At 39.5% G+C, this 21,344-nt stretch overlaps 1 protein-coding gene across 1 annotated transcript in view; it reads left to right on the top strand.

The window, feature by feature from the left end:
* LOC136864187 (FHF complex subunit HOOK interacting protein 2A) overlaps positions 1–16,046 on the top strand; it is a 354,492-nt gene extending 338,446 nt beyond the window's left edge. Inside the window, exon 15 of the mRNA XM_068226194.1 lies at positions 15,622–16,046. The gene's annotated coding sequence lies outside the window, so the exon portion shown is untranslated. The remainder of the gene's footprint in view (positions 1–15,621) is intronic.
* The last annotated feature ends 5,298 nt before the right edge of the window (positions 16,047–21,344 follow it).

Raw genomic sequence — 21,344 nt, 5'->3', positions numbered from 1 at the left:
GGAAAGGGAAAGAGCGGGGCAAGGAGAGAGGAGAGGGTGGGGAAAGGAAGGGGTTTAAGGCAGGGCCGAAGGATGTGGGGAAAACAGGTGGCTGCTTGAGGGAAGGTGCTGTGAATAGAATGAAAAATTTAATTATGACTTTTTGGTTTGACATTTCTAAAAATAGGAATTAGAAGGTCAAACAGGATATTTGGCCTTTCAGAAATGTCATTAGATTTTAATTTGGATTAAAATATATGTATGAAGCAGCTTTCTGTAATGTTAAGGAGGTGTCCTTTGTTCATGACTTTGAGAATTTCTATATCTTGTTTTATGTCTGTGAATTTGTGATTATAGTCATGCACATGCTGTCCTACGGCCGAAAATCTATTGTATTTCATGGCATTAACTTGTTCCGAGTATCTTATATTAAAGCTCCCCCCACTTTGTCCACCGTAATAAAAATTACATCTGTTGCATTTAATCCCGTACACCCCTGATTTTGAAAAACTATTGAACTTATTCGTTTTGAAAACTACTTTTACATCATGCTTTTTAAAGATGTTGGTGAAGAGTCTTGACGGATTGTAGTGACTGTATGGGTAGGTTTTCCGAAAATCTTATATCTTAAGGAGCGTGAGTACCTGATAATAGTTAAGTCTAAAAAATTAACTTTTGTCCAGTTTCGGATTCAAGTGTGTATTTTATATGCGGATCAATGTTATTTAGATTAATGAGAGTGGTAGCAGCATCTGTTATGCTCTGATTCATAATTACTACGGTGTCATCTATGCATCTTGCCCAGAAAAGGATGTTGTCAAAATTATTATCATCAATTTTGGTATGTTCCAAAAAATCTAAGTAAATCTCAGCCAAGATACCCGAGTCCGGCGATCCCATAGCCAAACCTTCTTGTTGATAAATGACGTTATTGAAAGTGAAATAATTGTTGTTTATAACTAATTCGAGGATAGACATGAAATCCTGTATTTCTAATATACTTAGGCTGCTGTATTTACTTAAATTGTTTTGAACGATGGGGTCATCATCATCATCAATGTCCCACTCCAGTCGCCCGGGTGTGGTTAACAAGCCTCCTCCACTCCTTTCTGTCCTTCCACTTTTCCTGCTCCATTACATCCGCCACATCCAATCCAGCTTATCTAATGTCCTTCCAAACCTGATCCATCCACCTTCTTCTCGATCTTCCAACTGGTTTCTTTCCCTTAACTTCTCTTTCAAATTCCCTTCTTGCTACCCGTTCCTTTCCATTCTTTTTACATGTCCGAACCCTCTCAGTCTTGCTTTCTGTATGCTCTGTACTAACAGTTCTATATTTAGCTCTTCTCTGATTTTAATATTTTGAATTCTATCTCTTCTTGTCTTTTTAACCGATTTTCTTAAAAATTTCATTTCTACTGCTTGGATCTTACTATCTTGTCTTACTGGGCGAGTTGGCCGTGCGGTTAGGAGTGCGCAGCTGTGAGCTTGCATCCGGGAGATAGTGGGTTCGAACCCCACTGTTGGCAGCCCTGAAGATAGTTTTACATGGTTTTCCATTTTCACACCAGGCTGTACATTAATTAAGGTCACGGCTGCTTCCTTCCCACTCCTAGCCCTTTCCTATCCCATCGTCGCCATAAGACCTATCTGTGTCAGTGCAACATTAAAAAAAAAAAAAACCTATCTTGTTTCTAGTCCGTATGTTACAATTGGTATGAATTACTGTTTATATAATGTTAATTTCGTTCTGTTGGGTACTTTGTCATCCCATAAAAGCTCTCTGTTATTAATTTCATGGTTGATTTCATTACTTCCATTAATAATGCTACCCAGATATGTAAACGGTTCTACATTCTTGATGCTTGATGCTTTTTTTTTTTTTAAAGGGGCCTAACATCCAAGGTCATCGGCCTTTTACATTCTCTAACCGTTCTCCGCCTATGTTCACATGGCTTCTCTTTTTCTCTTTTCCACAGTGCATGGCTACAGTTTTCTTTTTACTGGTTGTGGCATCATACACAACCATTAACCCGGCTCAAGGGAGATAGGGTCATCTTCCCTATCCTTCACTTGAGTAATTCTTGTCTGGCGCATCCACGTTGGGGGGGTGGGTATCCTCCACATCAGTAGGCCGGTGTGAAGGAGAGCTAAGTTCAGGCAGGGACCCAGTCTCACAGGGTATAACGTGGAACCCATGCCCAGGGTTACGGGTGAAGACCTTAACAGCATCTTAGGCAGAGAAGAAGACCTTCAGAATGGCGAAGATGGTGGATGAGGCAACCCATCCTCTCTGGGGAAAATTAGAAGAGGAAACCACTGCCTTGTAGAGAAGAAGGAACTTCAAATCCTAAGGGAGTAAACCGCGAAAGAAAATCCTCAGATGCGTTAGGCTTAACAGGTCAGCAGATGAGTAAATTTGTACTTTTTTTCAACTATAATACAATGGTGGGGTATACATTAGAAATTTGTATACCAGGATACATGTTTACAATATTGAATAAATGAAGAGAATGATTGGATTGAATATTAATTCTTTAAATTTATCGATCAATTCTTTAGAGTTTTTAATGGATTTTTTAGACAAAAATCAATAGTTCCTTCTTAAATTCCTTTGAATGAATTGTGATGCTTTATATAGAGGGCTCGGTCTATAATTAATGATCGAGCGAATGGAAATGCCGGTCTTGTGTATCTTGGGGAGGACTTGACTGTGGGTAGACCTGGGTTCATACTAATTAATTTAGATTTTTCTTGATCTGTTAATGAGTATGAAGTATTCTTAAGGGTCTGCTTAAGTTGACATTGGATTCTCGGGGTAGGGTCCTTCTTGTAGAAAATTGATTTGTTTTGATTATATATTCATTTTTATCCATTATAACAGTAGTGTTACCCTTATCTGCTTTCATAATGATAAGATTATTATCATTAATCATCTTTTTGAGAGCACGTATTCGTTTCTGTACAAGAATCAAATCCTTGTAGCTATTGCTGTTATGAGCAGTAAGGGGTGAATTAGGGGACTTATATTGTTTTTTGGGTTAAGAATATTGTTCAATTTTCTTTTTAACTTCAATTCTTACTTCATCCTGCTTTCCTGCTGGCAATTTGCTAATGGCTAATTCGGCTTCTATTGTCATAGTAGTGGCTGTATTGAGAGTGTTAAAATTAGGCCAATTGTGTTTAGGATCACTGGCTGAAATGGAACTTTCATCATCATTCAATGATATTATAATCTATTAGTCTTTATAATTGTGTATCATTCAATGATACCTTGGACAAATTTATGATCGAAGAGTGAAATTGATTGGGCATGTTAGTGATTTTGCTGGTTTCTTTAACATAGCTGTTGTTGAGTTTGGAGTTATATTAACATGTGCAACTTTTTCTCTAGGGTTTGTTGTTTGTTAGATAATACAGTAAATAATCTATTGTCAACTTCAGTTTGAAATATATTCCAGTGAGCTTCCAAAAGTAAACCTGTACTTTTGAGGTCTTATTTTTTTCATTTTACGTGTTGTGCACATAGTTCAATTTTATTACTTTTTAATGTCATTTGTGTTTGTGCATTTGTTTTAGTCATTTGATGTATTTGTTCAATTTTATGTTATGGCTGATGATGGCCTAGTCAAGGCCAAAACTAGTTCTAACCAAGATTAAGAATGTAATGTAAACATTGCATGATATAGTATTGAAAAGGTGGACCATAAAAACATAAGTTTAATTAGTACGGTGATCACAATTCAGTACGGATCAAATACCATGTTTATATCCTATGAATTCTAATGATGAAGAAAGCACAGCCAGCCCCTGAGCCATCAAAATTAACCAATGAAGGTTGAAATCCCCGACCCAGGGGAATCAAACCCGAGACCCAGTGGACCAAAGGCCAGCATACTAACCATTTAGCCATAGAGCCAGACACTAACTAGGTGATGAAAAGCATATATAATGTCACAAAATTCTTTGGTTTTTCCCATGAACGTTGGTCTGCAATAACTTAGTGAGTGGCAGCTAAGAATACTGTTCACTCTCCCTTAATCAATGAGGAATTGTCATTGTTGACACATTTCTCTGTGTACTGTTTTCAGATTCTCTCCTTGCAACAGGAAGTGAAGATTTTGGTTGAGGTTCCTCGTAGGCAATAGTCTTCACAGACAGATGTTGACCTTGTCCATCCACTGTGCGGTTTATTATAAATTCCAACACCACCTCTTCTTAATTGAGTTCATCATACCCCTCTCAGACCTGAATGATAACCATGGACCCACCAAATGGTACCTGTAGATACTTACTGCAATCTGCTGGTCAAGTAATACAAATACCACCTCTTCTTATCTTTTTTTTTGTTAGGGGCTTTACGTCGCACCGACACAGATAGGTCTTATGGCGACGATGGGATAGGAAAGGCCTAGGAGTTGGAAGGAATCGGCTGTGGCCTTAATTAAGGTACAGCCCCAGCATTTGCCTGGTGTGAAAATCCTCTTCTTATCTGAGTTCGTCACACAAGTCTTCACCACCCTCAACTCTGCTGTAATTAATGTGTAAGATTTGTTGCACTTACACCTATATTTTCCATTTTAAAGACTATGAAGCAGTTTTTATCCCATCTTTTACCTCTTTTGTTATCTCACAATTTTGCTTACTATTATTACTGCCCTTCAGTGGTTCCTGTTTTAGATGGTATGGTCCTAGAAAACCTTCCTTTACCTTCACTTTAGAAGCAAGTAAAGATCTATGAACCTGTCCAAATCTGGATAAGCTGCCTTTTCTAATGACAGAGTTACTTAGTCTAGAATAATGATATATCCTTAATAATAATAATAATAATAATAATAATAATAATAATAATAATAATAATAATAATAATAATAATAATTTTTTACGAGGGATTGTGGAAAATCTTCAAAAGACACTTGTGAAGGGTCCGCACTCCACAAGTGTGTGGGATTCTTACCCACTAAAAACCACACACCCTTTTCCCACTATGTGTATCATCACCCCAGAACCGCTCTCTCATTACTTCAGGGTGATATCGTGCTTTGTCTTTCAGACATCTTCTTTCTTCATTTCTCCTTTACGAACGTTCGTATGCTTCCAAATCCTTCTTCTTCTTCTGACGAAGGACGTTCTCCACGTACACTGCCACGTGATCCCAGGATTCCTGGTTTCGCAGCATCACCGAAATAATATTATCTGTTGTCAATTCGCCTAGTTCAGTTTCCACACATCTTCTCTGAATCGTCCAATGGCCGCATACAAAAAAAGTGTGAAATACATTGTCAATGTCATCACAGTATATGCATGCTGCGTCACTCGCTCTGCCCACTTTATGCAGGAATTTCCGGAAATATCCATGCCCTGTCAGAAGCTGCGTGAGGTAGTAATTTACTTCACCATGGGCCCTTTCAACCCAGATATCCAAGCGTGGTATCAGTCGCTTGGTCCATTTGCCTCGAGGGTCACTTTCCCATCTGAGTTGCCATCGCCTCATCCGTTGACTGAAGGCACTCTTCTTTGCACATTTCTTTCCCAGCTGTCCTTGGGTACGCCAGATTTCATGTCGCTCCAATGCAAGTAGGTCTATTGGGGCTATTGCTGCCACCGTGAGGATTGCAGGTTCGGAAACCGTGCGGTATGCACATGCAATATGTAAAGCCACTCTCCGTTGTACGGCAGCTATCCTTCTCCGATACCAAGCAAATTTAGGGGATTCAGCTCTGATTTCAGACCCATATAGGAAACAAAATCACATTCCTGGATCGGGAGCATGTGCAATATATCGTGAAGCTCTGGAGAAGGCAAAATGTCACAGTAAATGATGCGAATACTTCAAGCAAACATGCACAGGAGTCAAACAGCTAACGATCTTATGACACAGCTGATTTACGAGATGGAAGTAGACATCATTATTATTAGCAAACCATATCAAGAGAGGGACCATCCAGGGTGGTTTGTGGATAACCTCGGAACAGCTGCAATTTGGATACCAGATCTAGGAAAAGTCCCAGTAACACAGCATGGATGCGATGACGGTTTTGTTTGGGTACAGACTGGGGGAATTACTATTGTAAGCTGTTATTTTACGCCAAATGAATGTTTCCAACTTTCAGATGAAACTTGATGGTCTTGAGGATGTAATATGCAGAATGGAAAAAAAAAACTAGTGGTCGCTGGTGACGTAAATGCTCAAGCGTTCGAATGGGGCATGCCACAAACAGACTCCAGAGGACGTCGTATAATGGAGATGGCAGCCAGAACGGGTTTGGTGGTCAACAACATTGGAAATGTGCCAACATTTCGATGGCCAGGATGCCAGGGAACAATACCAGATGTAACCTGTTCATCAGAGGATATTACGCCTAAGATTTCTGAATGGCAAGTGATTGAGAACTACACGGGGAGCGATCACCAATATATCATCTTTCGACTGCTCCAACAATCTCCTCAAGAAAGAAACATCTTGCGCAGGCCAGCACGGTGGAACGTAGCCGGTATCGACAAGGAAATGTTCATTGATGTAATACGGAATGGAATGGAGAACATAAAAATGTTCTGCTCGTAGAGGGAAAGAAGCAGCTGGTGTATGTGTTGAACTCACTATGCAGCTAATCCATCAAGCATGCAACGCCTCAATGACCCGAAGAAGACCGCGAAATAGCAGGCGCCCAGCGTACTGGTGGACTGAAGAGATTGCTGAACTGAGAAAGAATTGTCTGCGACTTCGACGCAGGGCTCAGAGGATGAGAGGCAGTCAAGAGAATACCTTAGTCACAGCGGAGTACAAGTCAGAGAAGAAGGAACTCCGTAATGCAATCAGAAAAAGTAAAGCCGATAAATGGTGGGCACTGGCTAAAGAAGTAGAAGATGATCCATGGGGACAAGGTTATAAGATTGTAATGAAGAAACTCGGGACATTTTCAACCCCGAGTGCGGATCCGCAAACAATTAAACAAATTGTGGATACACTATTCCCAGACCATCCAGAGAGGATTGACAATGATGACGAAAAAGAACTGGATGATATACTCCTCTTCACTGAAGAAGAGCTGAATAGAGCTGTTAGCTCTCTTAGAAACAAGAAAACTCCAGGACCAGATGGTATACCTACAGAAGTACTAAAGATAATAGCAGAACTATGTCCAGAACTGTTGCTGAATATGTACAATCATTGCCTGCAAACGGGTGTTTTTAGTCCCCGATGGAAAATGGCTCGTTTGGTTCTGATCAGCAAAGGAAAACTTGGTGGTTATAGACCTTTATGTATGCTGGACACAGCTGGAAAAGGCCTGGAGAAACTTCTGCAGTCCAGAATCCTCTCAGCAGTTCAACTAGCAAGGGATCTATCTGTTCGCCAACATGGATTTCGAAGAGGACATTCGACGCTAAATGCAGTGTGGGAGGTGGTGAATACAGCAGAAAGGGCACAAATGGGCAATAATAATAATAATAATAATAATAATAATAATAATAATAATGTTATTGGTTTTATGTTCCACTCAAAAATTTTACAGTATTTGGAGACACGATTAATTCTAAAAGCAAAAGTTTACATTGGGCTTGTAATATCATGTTGACTGATGGAACACTGACAGCAAATGATGATGGAAAACCGGACGAGTGGCCATGTGGTTAGGGGCGCGTGGCTGTGAGCTTCCATCTGGGTGATAGTGGGTTCGAATCCCACTGTCGGCAGCCCTGAAGATGGTTTTCCGTGGTTTCCCATTTTCACACACCCACGAACCTGCTATGTTGGCGTAGCAGGGGGAGAGGTGATACTCCCGCGTGGTGCGTCCCAGGTGGCGGATAGGGGATCCTAACCAGCTCCCCGGCAGACTTGAAGGAAGTAAAATACCTCTCGCGGACCAAACACACAACCCCCATGTGGGTGGGGGACACAGACGACGAATACACCCATGGTATCCCCTGCCTGTCGTAAGAGGCAAATAAAAGGGGCGACCAAGGTATGATCAAATTAGAACCATGAGACTACTTGTGATTAGTACCACCACACGGGGAACACCATGGATCTCTTTTACTTGCTCGTAGTACCACTATGTTAGGTACCAAATAGGTTTGTGATTAGTAGCAATAGAGTACGTTGGCAGCTGCTACAGTACCTGTGATTCATATCCCTATATGAGCAACACCATGGGATGAGCGACACCGTGGTTCTGTCTTGTCTATGCTTAGTACACACTATGTGAGGAACACCACGGGATAGTGCAGGTCCCTGTGGTTAGACCTCTTATGTGAGGAATACCATAGGTTTGCGTTGCCTGTAAATAGCACCGCAGTGTGCGAAACACCATAGGTCTGTGTTACATGTGCGAATTTAATTACCTGTGAGTAGTACTATAATATGTGTAATACCGCGAGTCGACGCTACTTTTGATTAGTACCGCAACATGACAAATACCATGGTTCTATTCTAGTGATAAGTACCATTATGAGGGGCCGATGACCTGGATTTTGGACCCGTTTCAACTACAAGCATCATTGATTCAGTGTTGTACTTTATAGACGCAGTCCCTTGATCAGTAATGCTATTATTTAACACTAGTTTCTGGGAATGTGGGGCATTGCGGGTCGGATCCACTGATTGTTTTAATTTTATATCCATCCATCCATTCATTCTTCGTCCTCACGTTTTCGAATCTGGTCAGTGGAGGATTCTGTTTTTTTTTTTTTTTAGTTGTCATAACATTTCGTCTCATTTCGTACCATTAAGGGCCGATAACCATAGATGTTAGGCCCCTTTAAACAACAAGCATCATCATCATCATCAACCATTTCCACACCAGGCAAATGCTGGGGCTGTACCTTAATTAAGGCCACGGCTGCTTCCTTCCAACTCCTAGGCCTTTCCTATCCCATCGTCGTCATAAGACCTATCTGTGTCGGTTCAAAGTAAAACCACTAGCTAAAAAACAAAACAATGAAAAGTGTTGAATAATTAAAATATGAAAATTTGTGACTTGAAAACAAATAACTCTGTTCTGTTCAAATAGTGATACGAGAGGTTAAATGCATGTCCGAGTGAGTGGCCAAATGGTTTGGGGCATGTACCTGTCGGCTTGCATTCGGGAGATAGAGCGTTCGAATCCCGTTGTCGCCAGCCCTTAAGATGATTTTCTGTGCTTTCCCATTTTCATACCAGGTAAATGCTGGGGCTGTACATTAAGGCCACGGCTGTTTCCTTCCTGCTCCTAGCCCTGTCCTATCACATCGTCACTATAAGACTTATCTGTATTGCTGCAACATAAAGCAAATACTAAAAAAAGATATATAATAATAATAATAATAATAATAATAATAATAATAATAATAATAATAATGCATGTTTATTCATCATCAGTCATCATGAATTTCCCCCTTTTCCAGCTGACATCAGGTGAGGGCAAATAAGGTTCCCCTCCACTTCGGCCTGTCTCTCTACATTTCCTCATCCAGCACTATTTTCTAGTCCAGGTTCTGTTGATAATCTTGGTCTCCCTTGTCCTTTCTTCCCTGTCATCTGTCTTTCCAGTGCTTGTCGTGGCAGTCTTTCTTTTTCATCTACTTCCCATTTCCAATTAATGTGAATCTATTCTGTTCCAGTTGTCATTTAGTTTTTGCACATTTAGCTGTTTCATATGTTTTCATTTCTCACTCTGGCCCCCCTTGTCTTCTGTACCATACTCCTCAGGAATTTCATTTAAGCTGCCTGGACTCTACTCTCATCTCTCCCAGTAATTGTCCAGGTTTCTGTTGCATGTCATTATAGGTGAGTAATATCCCTTCTACACTACATCCTTAGCCTTCATTGGTATATCTTTATTCCATATTAATCTCTGTACTGTACCTTACCCTGTCCTCTAAGTTTTGGCCTAGCTCAGCGGAGAAGCTGCGCGGTGCGTTTGGATGAAAAGTGGGTCTCAAAATCTATCTAAATAACTTAAATCAATAGGACAGGATCTATAATACATATTACATAAATGAAAAGTCATGGAAATAAAGGGTGGAGCCAAATTTATTATTGAAAACACATGAGAAAATATGATAACTTTGTCAGATAAAAATTTATAACAATATCAAATCAACAAAACTATACAGGAAAATCAGATGTCACAAGTATGAGTCGAAGCATGGGTCTCGAACCCAAATCAAAAACATTGTGAGTGGAAATTATGGTGGTATCATTGTATTTTTTCGGCGTATACAAATTACTTAAATCTACGGGTGGCACGAAGCCTCAAATTAACTATAAACCGCAACCGACGTACAATTATAGCAGGGCCTCTCAGGGTGCATGCGCGTGGTGCATGCACTGTGCACGGTGCAAAAGACGACTTGGCTTGGTTGACCAGAGTGCAAACCCCCCACTCCTCGATTTGGAGCAATAGCGCTTACTCTCTCTTTCCTCACGCCTCTCTCGCTCGCTCCGCCTGTCTCCCTCTGCCCCACTTGTGCCGTAGCGCTCCAAATCCGGGCTGAGTATAGCCGAGTAGAGCCGAGCTTAGCCGAGTAGCCAAGAGACGAAGCGTTGATCCGAGCTATACCGAGCGGCACCGATGCACAGTGCACGGAGCTCTTGCGCCTCGCTCTGCACGCGTGAGATTTTGGGCGTTTGAGAGGCCCTGAATTATAGACTCGCACATCTCGCCCCAGTGTAACAAATCCGATCCAGTCGGTAAGCATATATAAAAAAACTGTTTTGGGACTGACACACATCCCCCAAAAGAGCACTGAATTTAGTATCACGGGATCCACCCGGATATCTGGAGAGGATGGAACCTGGCAACCACAAATTCAGCTCGTGCTGAAATCCCATTATACAATGCAGCACAAAAATAACAAAGAACAAAATGAAATGCACACATAAACAAAACAATATACAATGAAACACATCCTGGAAAAAAAGAAACATAAATACAATTGATGTCATCGTCTGATATCCTGGTTGCGAACTTGGGATGTCACCAGCTGTATTCTGCGCACATGGCAGGGGTTGGCGGACTAGGCTTGTCATCATCAGCTGAGCAGTGAGTGTGACTGAGCAACAAAATGGAGCTTTAAATGCGGATGGACCTTCCTTGCCTCGGTCAGAAATGTAACTGTACCGTGTGTACACTCAATCATTTACCACATCTCGGGTCACTGAGATGAAACTACTTGAGTTCCTCACAAATGTTTATCCTTGTGGCTTACAGAACCAAGCTTCAACTGCCACATCGGCAGAAAAGCAACACAAATAAGCCCTCTTCACATTCCAAAATTTGCATCACGATAAACGACATGTCAGGCCTCACAGTAACCCGTACTTCACACATATACTCATTAACGCTACTGGTGTCTCGCATCTCGGCCCATTATCTAAGCCTTCTCTCGGCTAATCTCATTAACATCTCGGCTCACTCTCAGCCTGTTAACTAAGCCTTCACATGGCTACTTTCATTATTATCTCGTGGCAGTAATATACACAAATATCTGGGCTCATTCCAGCCTCGCATCTACCCTCTCTGGGTTCACATTTCACCCTTGGTTATGGATCAGTCTGTTGCATGTAATTCTAAAGGACCCTCGCTCATCACGATGGTGGAAATTATTTCACTGGTCTCGCTCCAAGCTGAAAAATATGCTCCATGCAACTCATGCACATCCTGATGTTATCCACATGGTATTCGATACCAGATTCCCCGATCGAAACACTAGAGGTGATCTAACCGGCGACAATGACAACAGCCCTAGCACCAAAAAATTGAACTTAAAGAAACTACATATTGAACCCATGATCTTTGAATCATAAGCAGCCTGAGTCATAAATTCATTACATGAGGCCCCATACAAATTATGAGTCATGAGGAGCCCTAGCTGCAATTTTTGTCTCTGACCGGAGAGGGCATGTGTAAAACAGGTGGTGATTCTCATTCTCACGCTACAGAAATTATGTCACCCACACATCTGGAATGTGCCGGGATATGAAGAAATTTGGCAAAACTATTTTTTTAGTAAAAGTACATTTTAAGAAGAACTGGCGATGAAACTGCCATAGTAAACGTCAAGAAATTGTAAGTGAAAGTATTTGGTTATTAGTGGTAAAGACTTTAGACCGCTAAATAGCTCCAGGAAGAAAATTGTCGAAAGACGTGCCTGTTCATTTACACTGTTACAGTGACCAAAGTATAGTGCTAGCTCATGAGATAATTTAACGACTCAAATTGATTAAGAGAAACTCTTCATGTTTGTCATCAAAATGGCTACTAAACTAAGCAACTATGTGTAAGGTCGTAATCACAATCAGCCATAATTACATTTCTGTGGGGTGAAAAATGTGTCTGTAAACTTTTGGTGGTAAATGCAGATGGCACGGGAGTGGGAGTAAATTTTATAAAAGAACGCCGCGCCATTTGCAATCTCACATTGTTTTCAGTGACTTTGTGATCGCATGTCATTCAGACTAACATTAAAATTCGGTTGTGGAGACTAAGTCCCCAGAAGGGAAGCAGTTTTGGCCAAAGGCGGCTATCTAACGTCATCTCCAAGTGGAGAGAGATTATCAGTCAAATTAACGGTATTCCTATGTGGAACCGTCATGTATATTCACATCAAATAAACAGACGGTCATTATAATGCCGAAGTCCTGCAGTTAAATTAGAAAATATCATTGTTTGACTTTACTACATGTGCGGATCGGTGATTTGACAAACGTGTTTGGTTTGCGAAGAAGAGAACGTGTGAAAGGGCATTTTTTGTTTATGTCATTATTTTCAGGTGAATGATATCAAATATAAAGATGCGAAGAATATGTTTTGTAAAGTCACTATCTGTCAAGATGGCTAGATAAAGAATGAGAGAGGCTGGGGAGCCTGTTAAGATGTAAGACCTCGTACTACTTTCAGGTATGTAGACTACCTTTTTTTTGTTATAAAGTGCATTTTATTTATTTCTTGATGTCACTATTTTATTTGCGTATCTGTGACGCATTTTGGTCACCCTTTTATTTCATAAAAATGTCAGAGGAATATGACAAAAGGTCATTTTCTTATGTTTCTTGGATAATCGGAAAGTCACGAAACTAGCGTGTGAAATGTTGTACAGTAGTAGATTTTATGGCTGTAAAACGAATGTAATGTCTAGAGCAAAGCATCATTTCTGTACGTTTATTTTCTATATTTGTTGTTTGCTAAAGTTAAGACATTAATTTATCATAAAGTTCTGTTAAGTGTAAAGATGAAATTCTTGTAAGTGTAATCCGTGGTTTACCATTTAGAGTGAGTGTGCGATAATGATGGAATGTCAGCTGTTGCGGAAGGCACACCGTCATGTGTTTGACTCTGTAAATTTGTCAAGGGAAGTTACAAGGTGAGACCAATGTGTGATTTGTGAAATGGGAATGCTGTTTCAAAAGTCTGTTAAAATCTGTGTAGAATTGATGAGAGGAAAATAACGGTAAAATTTTTGTAAGTCAAGTTGTGAGTTTCAGTTTTGGAAATATTGTGTTGTCAAATTCAGATATGCGAGGAGAGATGGTTAGTTTGTCACAGAGTGTTTTATGTAACAACATAGTGGATCACATAAGAGAGATATTCCATATTATTGTCGTGTAGAGAATTTGTGGTAGCAAGTGTTTCAAGTCTTGCAAAGATGGGAAGGAATGTGGATCAGGTTGTTGAAATCCTGTAGTGTTGAAGATACTTTGTGCTAGGATTTTCATAGTAGGGAACCCGAGGATTTATTTTGTGTAATTTAATGATATGGTAATAGGGTCATTCCATAGTTTTCCACATGAAACCGTAGGACCGTGATGGATAAGAATTCAAGTGACATTTTAAATTAGATCTCTTCGCATAATCTATGTTGGTCAAGAATCGTATTTCATGCGAATTGTCAACGAGGCGAGGTTTTCATTTGATACACGTCAAGATAACGTATGTGTTGTTTTCTTAAGAGATAGCGAGAAGGGGTCGTGTTCCCGGTAGTAAGCCAGCTGTTGAGCAGTCGAGCCGGTTTGTTGTTAGAAAGAAACTGTAATTGAGATTTTGTCATTTGTAGTAAATGTTTGGAATTAGATTTCATTATTTTAGAAGAGAGTCGTTTAGTAGTGACTTGAAATTCATTATCAAAGCGACGGAAATGATACGATGGTATGTTATGTTGTAAATAACCATTTTCAGAGATGTCAAAATTTGAGAATCTGTAATGATGATGTTTCGTGTTGTTGACGGTTGTCCAAAGTTTTGCGATTATTTTATTTGAACGACATGATAGCTGTCAATCCATAGAGTTCGTGATGGATGATTGTGTTGTGTTGTTGTTGGTTTCCAAGGCACAAATGTAGGTGTATATGATATGAGGTCATGCTTGTGGAGCACATGGGGTGCAGTAGTCCATCCCCTCTAGAGATGGGTGAGATGCATTATGACACTTGAGTCTCATCGACCTGAAATCAGATTGAAGGAGGTGCCAGAATCAATAATAATAATAATGTTATTTGCTTTACGTCCCACTAACTACTCTCTTACGGTTTTCGGAGACGCCAAGGTGCCGGAATTTAGTCCCACAGGAGTTCTTTTACATGCCAGTAAATCTACCAACACTAGGCTGACGTATTTGAGCACCTTCAAATACCACCGGACTGAGCCAGGATCGAACCTGCCAAGTTGGGGTCAGAAGGCCAGCACCTTAACCGTCTGAGCCACTCAGCCCGGCGGTGCCAAAATCAGTCCAAGGGATAACCGTAAGCATTATAAGCGATTTGATATGGGTTGCTTTATTTTGCGTTGTGTGTAAATTTCTTCAGTTTATAGGATTTAAGATTAAGATTATCCAAGCTAGTTTCTTAATGATTATTAGTGTTAAACATGATACAGGCTTTTGGGCTCATGCCGTGTCAAGAAAATAAGGTGAAATTCTTTACGTTTCGCAGAGAACTATGCTCTGCATCATCAGAAGAATATCTCGATTGTCCTTGAGAAAGGCTTCTAAAACTATGAGCTTTGAATTTTGACGTTACCCAATAGAAGTGGAAATGGTACGTTCATTCGTCACCAGATAGCTTCTCGGATGCGGTACAGCGTTAGCGTTTGAGGCGGAAGCTGACGGAACCTTCAAAATCAGCCTGAGAGGGTCACATAACATAACATAACATAACATAACATAACATAACATAACATAACAGGCGTATGCACATATGAAGGTATGACATTGACACAAGTCTGGAATGAAACATCTGGCGATGAGGAACATACGAATTTGGAAAACACCAAAACGAAATAACATTAGGGAAGGGAACTACCTACATAAATCCTTAATGGCTGGCTGGCTGGCAACCAGCCAGGATTGTTAGGATTTCTACATATTTCCACAGCTTCCCATATAATCCTGGACCTGTAGTGTCTTGTGTGAGTAAGAACATGACATCATGACCCGACAATACAGCGTGCTCAGCTATTGCTGATTTGTGTGGCTGGTTGAGACCGTCCCCTTTCAAAATTACCAATAAGCTCCATGCAGACACGGGCAAGCAGTGCACCTCCAGCTTTCCTAGCGGCAGGGTAATGAGAGCAAGGAGTAAGGGAGTAAGTACTATCAAACAACTCTCCAATATTTAAAGTCTGAATATGGTCACTACCTATCATTTTTTTTTTTCTTTTTCCTCAGACATCCACCTTTTGCAACTACTGTGCCGCCGCTGCCGCCGCCGCCACCACCACCACCACCACCACCACCACCAGTGACATTTTCAACATACAACAGCTGCTACAAAACAACGAAGGATGTTCCCCTAACTCCTTGGCAAATTGCCTTAACGTTGGCACTTTACAAGATCGTCAATTTTGATACTTTTTTTATTCTTCATCGACGATTCAACTATGAATATAAAAACATTTCTAACGTGTTTTTATATCCACAGTAACAAATAAGAACTTCATAGTATTCCTCAAATTCAAATTTCTATATATTATATTAAAACTCTGCTCAACATTGTACAAACGCACTACAGTTATCTGCGACCTGGATTTCAATGTGTTTTTATATCATATAACCTATGTCAACCATTTTAAGTGTGTTTAAAGGGCAGATTTCATGTTGACTGTGTGAAGATCTTTTTGATTTATTTATTTACTGTGAACTAATGATGATTCCAAGGGAATCAAAACTGGTTTTCACTTAATAAATGTTATATATTATATAAAGTGCTCAATGGTGGAACATCCCTTGATTAATTCCTATTATATAAGCCAGTGTGTGTTTTATGTTTTTGTTTCCCTAACCATTGGGAGTCATATTAGTGAAAATAATGTGCAAATCTTACATTCCTAATCCCTTGTTGTTGAATGTTTTAATTGACGAAATCTATGGCCATGGCCTTAATTAAGGTACAGCCCCAGCATTTGCCTGGTGTGAAAATGGGAAACCACAGAAAACCATCTTCAGGGCTGCCGACAGTGGGGTTCGAACCCACTATCTCCCGATTACTGGATACTGGCCGCACTTAAGCGACTGCAGCTATCGAGCTTGGTTGAAATCTATGTCTACAGTGTTCGGACTTATTTGTTCAAAAAACTCACGCCATGTTAATTACTCACGGTTCCAAGAGTGATAAAGACTTTCACATGATTTGGGTGGAGACCCACAACTTTCAGGGATATTTGTTATATAAAATTTTGTGTTTCCTTTTTTGTTTAATGTGGTTTTTTTTTGGGGGGGGGGATCTCCATTTTATGTTTTCGTGGAATAAAGTTTTCCATCCCTCATCTTTGGATTCTCATTCACGTATAGTAGTTAGACCACCGACTGACCAGCCAGGTGAAAGAAGAGGACTTTAGGTGAAGTACAATACATAACCAACATGTACTACATAAGAAGTCAGAAAATACAGTAGTTGATTTTCTGTCATCCAGTGTAATAAGTTACTTAAGTCAGCCTGGAGAAGTTCGCAGTCATTAATGGTGACACAAATATGAAGTATTGAAGCTTCCACCTAATCAATACATATATTTATATATTATTGTTCTACAGGACTGGTTTCGACCTTGTGAAGGTCATCTTCAGCTGACAATCATAACATACAATTAAAACATCACAATAAGAACGTCACATGATATGGGTGAAAACATTGTCATTACAAATGTTCTAGTTTAAATAATCGTCTACATTAACTGATATAATAATTAAAACTTAACATTACTATATGTACATGAATTATGTATGTTAAAATACATTTTTCTTAAATTATAAAGGTGTCACATAGTATGGATAAAAACGTTAACAATTTGCAAATTTTTTCGTCTTATCTTCGTCTACGTTAATCGGTATGAGAGTTAAAACTTTGCAATAATATTATGTGCGCAGGTGATATATGTTGAATGTACAATATTCTTGGATTGTGAAGTGTCCACTATTCCACATTAAAATTTATGACTAGATGATAAAACATTTTGAAGTACAGGTTAATTCTTGCGGCATGTTGTATATGCGACTATGCTATGATATATGATCAGCCGTGTTCGTCTACTGGTGGAATAATAGTATGAGTTTCTTGAGGTAATATGAACACTTATGTTGAAATCAGGTAGTTGTCCGGTGTTTAGTGCGGGACTTAATCTATATATACACAAAGTTTATAGTTTATGTTAAGACTGAATTGACCATAAAATTTGATAGAATACGGTATATAAATGTAGATAGTTTGTTGTTTTAGCGACGTGCTTCCCTTAGTTATTTGATTTTGTCAAATGTCAATATGTATTACTTGATTTCAACATATCTTGTGTTTTTTAAGATAAACTCCAGTGTCATAGAGCAGCAGGAATAGATGAAATTAGACCTGAAATGGTGAAATACAGTGGGAAGGCAGGGTTAAAATGGCTGCATAGAGTAATGAAATTAGCATGGAATGTTAGTAAGGTACCCTCTGATTAGACAAAAGCAGTAATTGCACCCATCTATAAGCAAAGGAACAGGAGCGATTGCAACTACTATCGAGGTATCTCATTGATTAGTATACCAGGCAAGGTTTTCACTGGCATCTTGGAAGGGAGGGTGCGATCATTGGTTGAGAGGAAGTTGGATGAAATCCCAGTGTGGTTTCAGACCACGAAGGGCTGTCAGGATCAGATTTTCAGTATGCGCCAGGTAATTGAAAAATGCTACAAGAGAATTAGGCAGTTATGTTTATGTTTCATATATCTAGAGAAGGCATATGACAGAGTACCGAGTGAAGAGAGAATTATTATTTTTTTTTTTTTGCTGGTAGCTTTACGTCGTATCGATACAGATAGATCTTATGGCGACGATGGGATAGGAAAGGCCTAGGAATTGGAAGGAAGCAGCCGTGACCTTAATTAAGGTACAGCCCCAGCATTTGCCTGGTGTGAAAATGGGAAACCACGGAAAACCATATTTAGGGCTGCTGACAGTGGGATTCGAACCCACTATCTCCCGGGTGCAAGCTCACAGCCGCGTGCCCCTAACCGCACGGCCAACTCACCCGGTCGAAAAGATACAGAACACAGCAAGCTTCCAAACATAACGCTACACGACCTCCACAACAACAACAATAATAACTACATCATGAATACAGATGAGAGAGGTGTCGCCACCAACAGCTCCTTTAATCAAAATTTAAACTCAAGACTTGCAGTCTGTCACAAAACTTACTGAAGTATATCAACGGTTGAATTACACAGTACTTAAAAATTTTCACGACAAGGGTTTTCACCACGAATCAATATGACATATATCAGCCATAGAATATTCTCGAAGATAACTTTGTGCAACTAAATTAACATAGATATAGAAGCGCAAGAACTATAAAGAAGATTGAAGAAGGAACTCCACGCAACACAAACTCTCAAATTTTAACAAGTGTTTTGATATACATGTACCATATTTTAGTGTGTTTAACTTATTAAGCATTTTATACTGTGCTTTATGTATTTTAATATGTTTAATGTACTCAATATGTCCAGTGTACACTCAATAGGTTTTAGTTTATTGTAGCCTTCATTACCTCATTGATCATAGATATTTTAACCCCACATAGACAAAACACTACTACAAATATATTTTATTTTCACCCCCATTAGACATCCGGATGATCTGATCATAATAACATCTTTGTGATATTGTCTAATGGCTATAATATATTAATGTACTAGCTGATGATGGCCGTGGAAGGCCGAAACCGGTGCTAATGTAAATCCATTTATAATAAATAAGTATTGATAGGTGGAACAAATTTCTTGTCTGTATAGTGCATCCAATCAATGCGGAAAATGAAACTTATAAATAATAATATAAAAAGATGTTAGTCGTACTGGGGGCTATGGGATTAAGGTTAGGTTATTAAAAGCAATCAAAGGTATTTATGTTCACAATTGGGCTGTGATGAGGATTAATGGTGGAATGAGTTCTTGATTCAAAGTACTTCACCTTTGTTTTTCATAGTTTACACTGATCATCTGCTGAAAGGTGTAAATTGACAGGGAGGTATCCAATTAAGTCGAAATGTAGTAAGCAGTTTTTCCTATGCCGACAACTTGATCTTAATGGCAGATTGTGGTGAAAACCTGCATTCTTAAATCTTCGAACTTGAAAATAGCCTATCCAAGACTAAAGTGATGTCAATTAGTAAGAAACCTTAGGGATCTGAATGTCAGTTTGGGAATACAAAGCTGGAAAAAGTAGACCATTAGGATGTGTATTCTCCCAGGATGGTAGTATAATAAGTGAGATTGAATCAAAGAGCAGCTAAGCTAATGCAGTAAGCTCACAGTTGCGATCAACAGTATTCTGTAAGAAGGAAGTCAACTCCTGGACAGAACTGTCTTCACACCAGTCTGTTTTGGGACCTTTGCTTTACGAGAGTGAAAGCTGAGTGGGCTCAGGATATATTATTCATAAGTTAGAAATAACAGACATGAAATTAGCGAGAATAATCACTGGTACAAACAAGTGTGAACAATTGCAGGATGGTATTCAGAATGAGCAGATAAAGGCTAAGTTAGAAATGAACTCGATTGATGAAGCTGTACACACAAAACGGGTTCGGTAGTGGGTTCATGTGAAGCAAATGGAGGAGGACGGGTTTCCTAGGAGAATACCGGTCTCTGTTATGGAGACTAAGAGAAGTAGAGGGAGACGGAGACAATGATGGTTAGACTCAGTTTCTAATAATTTAAAGATAAACAGTATAGAACTAAATGAGGCCACAGAGCTAGTTACAAATAGAGGATTGTGGCAGAGTTTAGTAAGATCATGGAAACTTGCAGACTGAATGCTGAAAGGCATAACAGTTCATAGTGAAGGTGCATGTACAGTATATAATGATGTTTTTAATAGAATGGTAATATTAATCAAACAGCTGACTTTTCAAAAGCCTTTCATACACTGAATCATGGAATATTATTACAAAAAGTTCCAGTGAGTTTATGAAATAATATCTCTTTTCCCTCTGGGAGAAAACTTTTTGTAATACATTTCCAAACAGTCATTTGTATTCATTGTTACATCTGATGTGCATCAGGGTTCCAATTAAGGCCTATTTTTTCACAATATTTATTTTATTTTTTACCATTTGCTTTACATTACACAGATAAGACAGTTGACAAGATCATCAACAAAATAAAAAATAAACCTGTCACTACACCAATTAGAGAATCCAAGACAAAAAAAAAAAGACTTTGGTACTTTCACTTACAACAACACCAAGTTATATCATATCACAAACAAAACAAAAATGAAAAGCAACCAATCTCACTGCTGTAGGCTCCTGTAAGAACCATAGACCCCACCCTGATATAGCAACACATCACTAATGGGGCCTTCCTACTCCTTCAGGACCAGAATTATGTCACTGCTTATGGGCTTATCAGTTATTGTCCCCATGATGATTACAATTCTCATATTACTGCACCAATGTTAATGGTTACAGCACTGCAATCGAACCTAGAACCTCCCAGGTTATAAGCATTTGGTGTGCTTACTAACATGACTGTAATTAGTGTGTTCACTCATGGCAGGTATTAATCAGCAATGAAAGGCCAGAGTAAAGTGTAGCTTCCACCGAAGTCCCAGTCAACATCCATGGCTGTGACAATATGGAAGCTGCTGGGGTATGGGTAGTGCTGAGTAATGACATTCAGAGCACAACTAGTGCATCTGAGTGTTATGAACAGTGCTGCTCATAGGGTCAGTCGTGCTGCAATAGTACTTTCTGACCCAGTGAGGAAAGCAGTGGCAAACTACCTCACTCCTCTTCTTGCCTAGTACGCCTCATTTTGGTGCTGCCATTGGTTTTTGGGGTTTCCTTATAACTGCATAACCTTTAGTGATGCTATTTGAGGATCCAACCAGCCTCTGGGCTGATGACCTAACAG

The sequence above is a fragment of the Anabrus simplex genome, chromosome 2 (genome assembly GCF_040414725.1).
Source record: "Anabrus simplex isolate iqAnaSimp1 chromosome 2, ASM4041472v1, whole genome shotgun sequence".
NCBI classification, from domain to species: Eukaryota; Metazoa; Arthropoda; class Insecta; order Orthoptera; family Tettigoniidae; genus Anabrus; species Anabrus simplex.
This window is presented reverse-complemented; position numbering and strand designations above follow the sequence as displayed.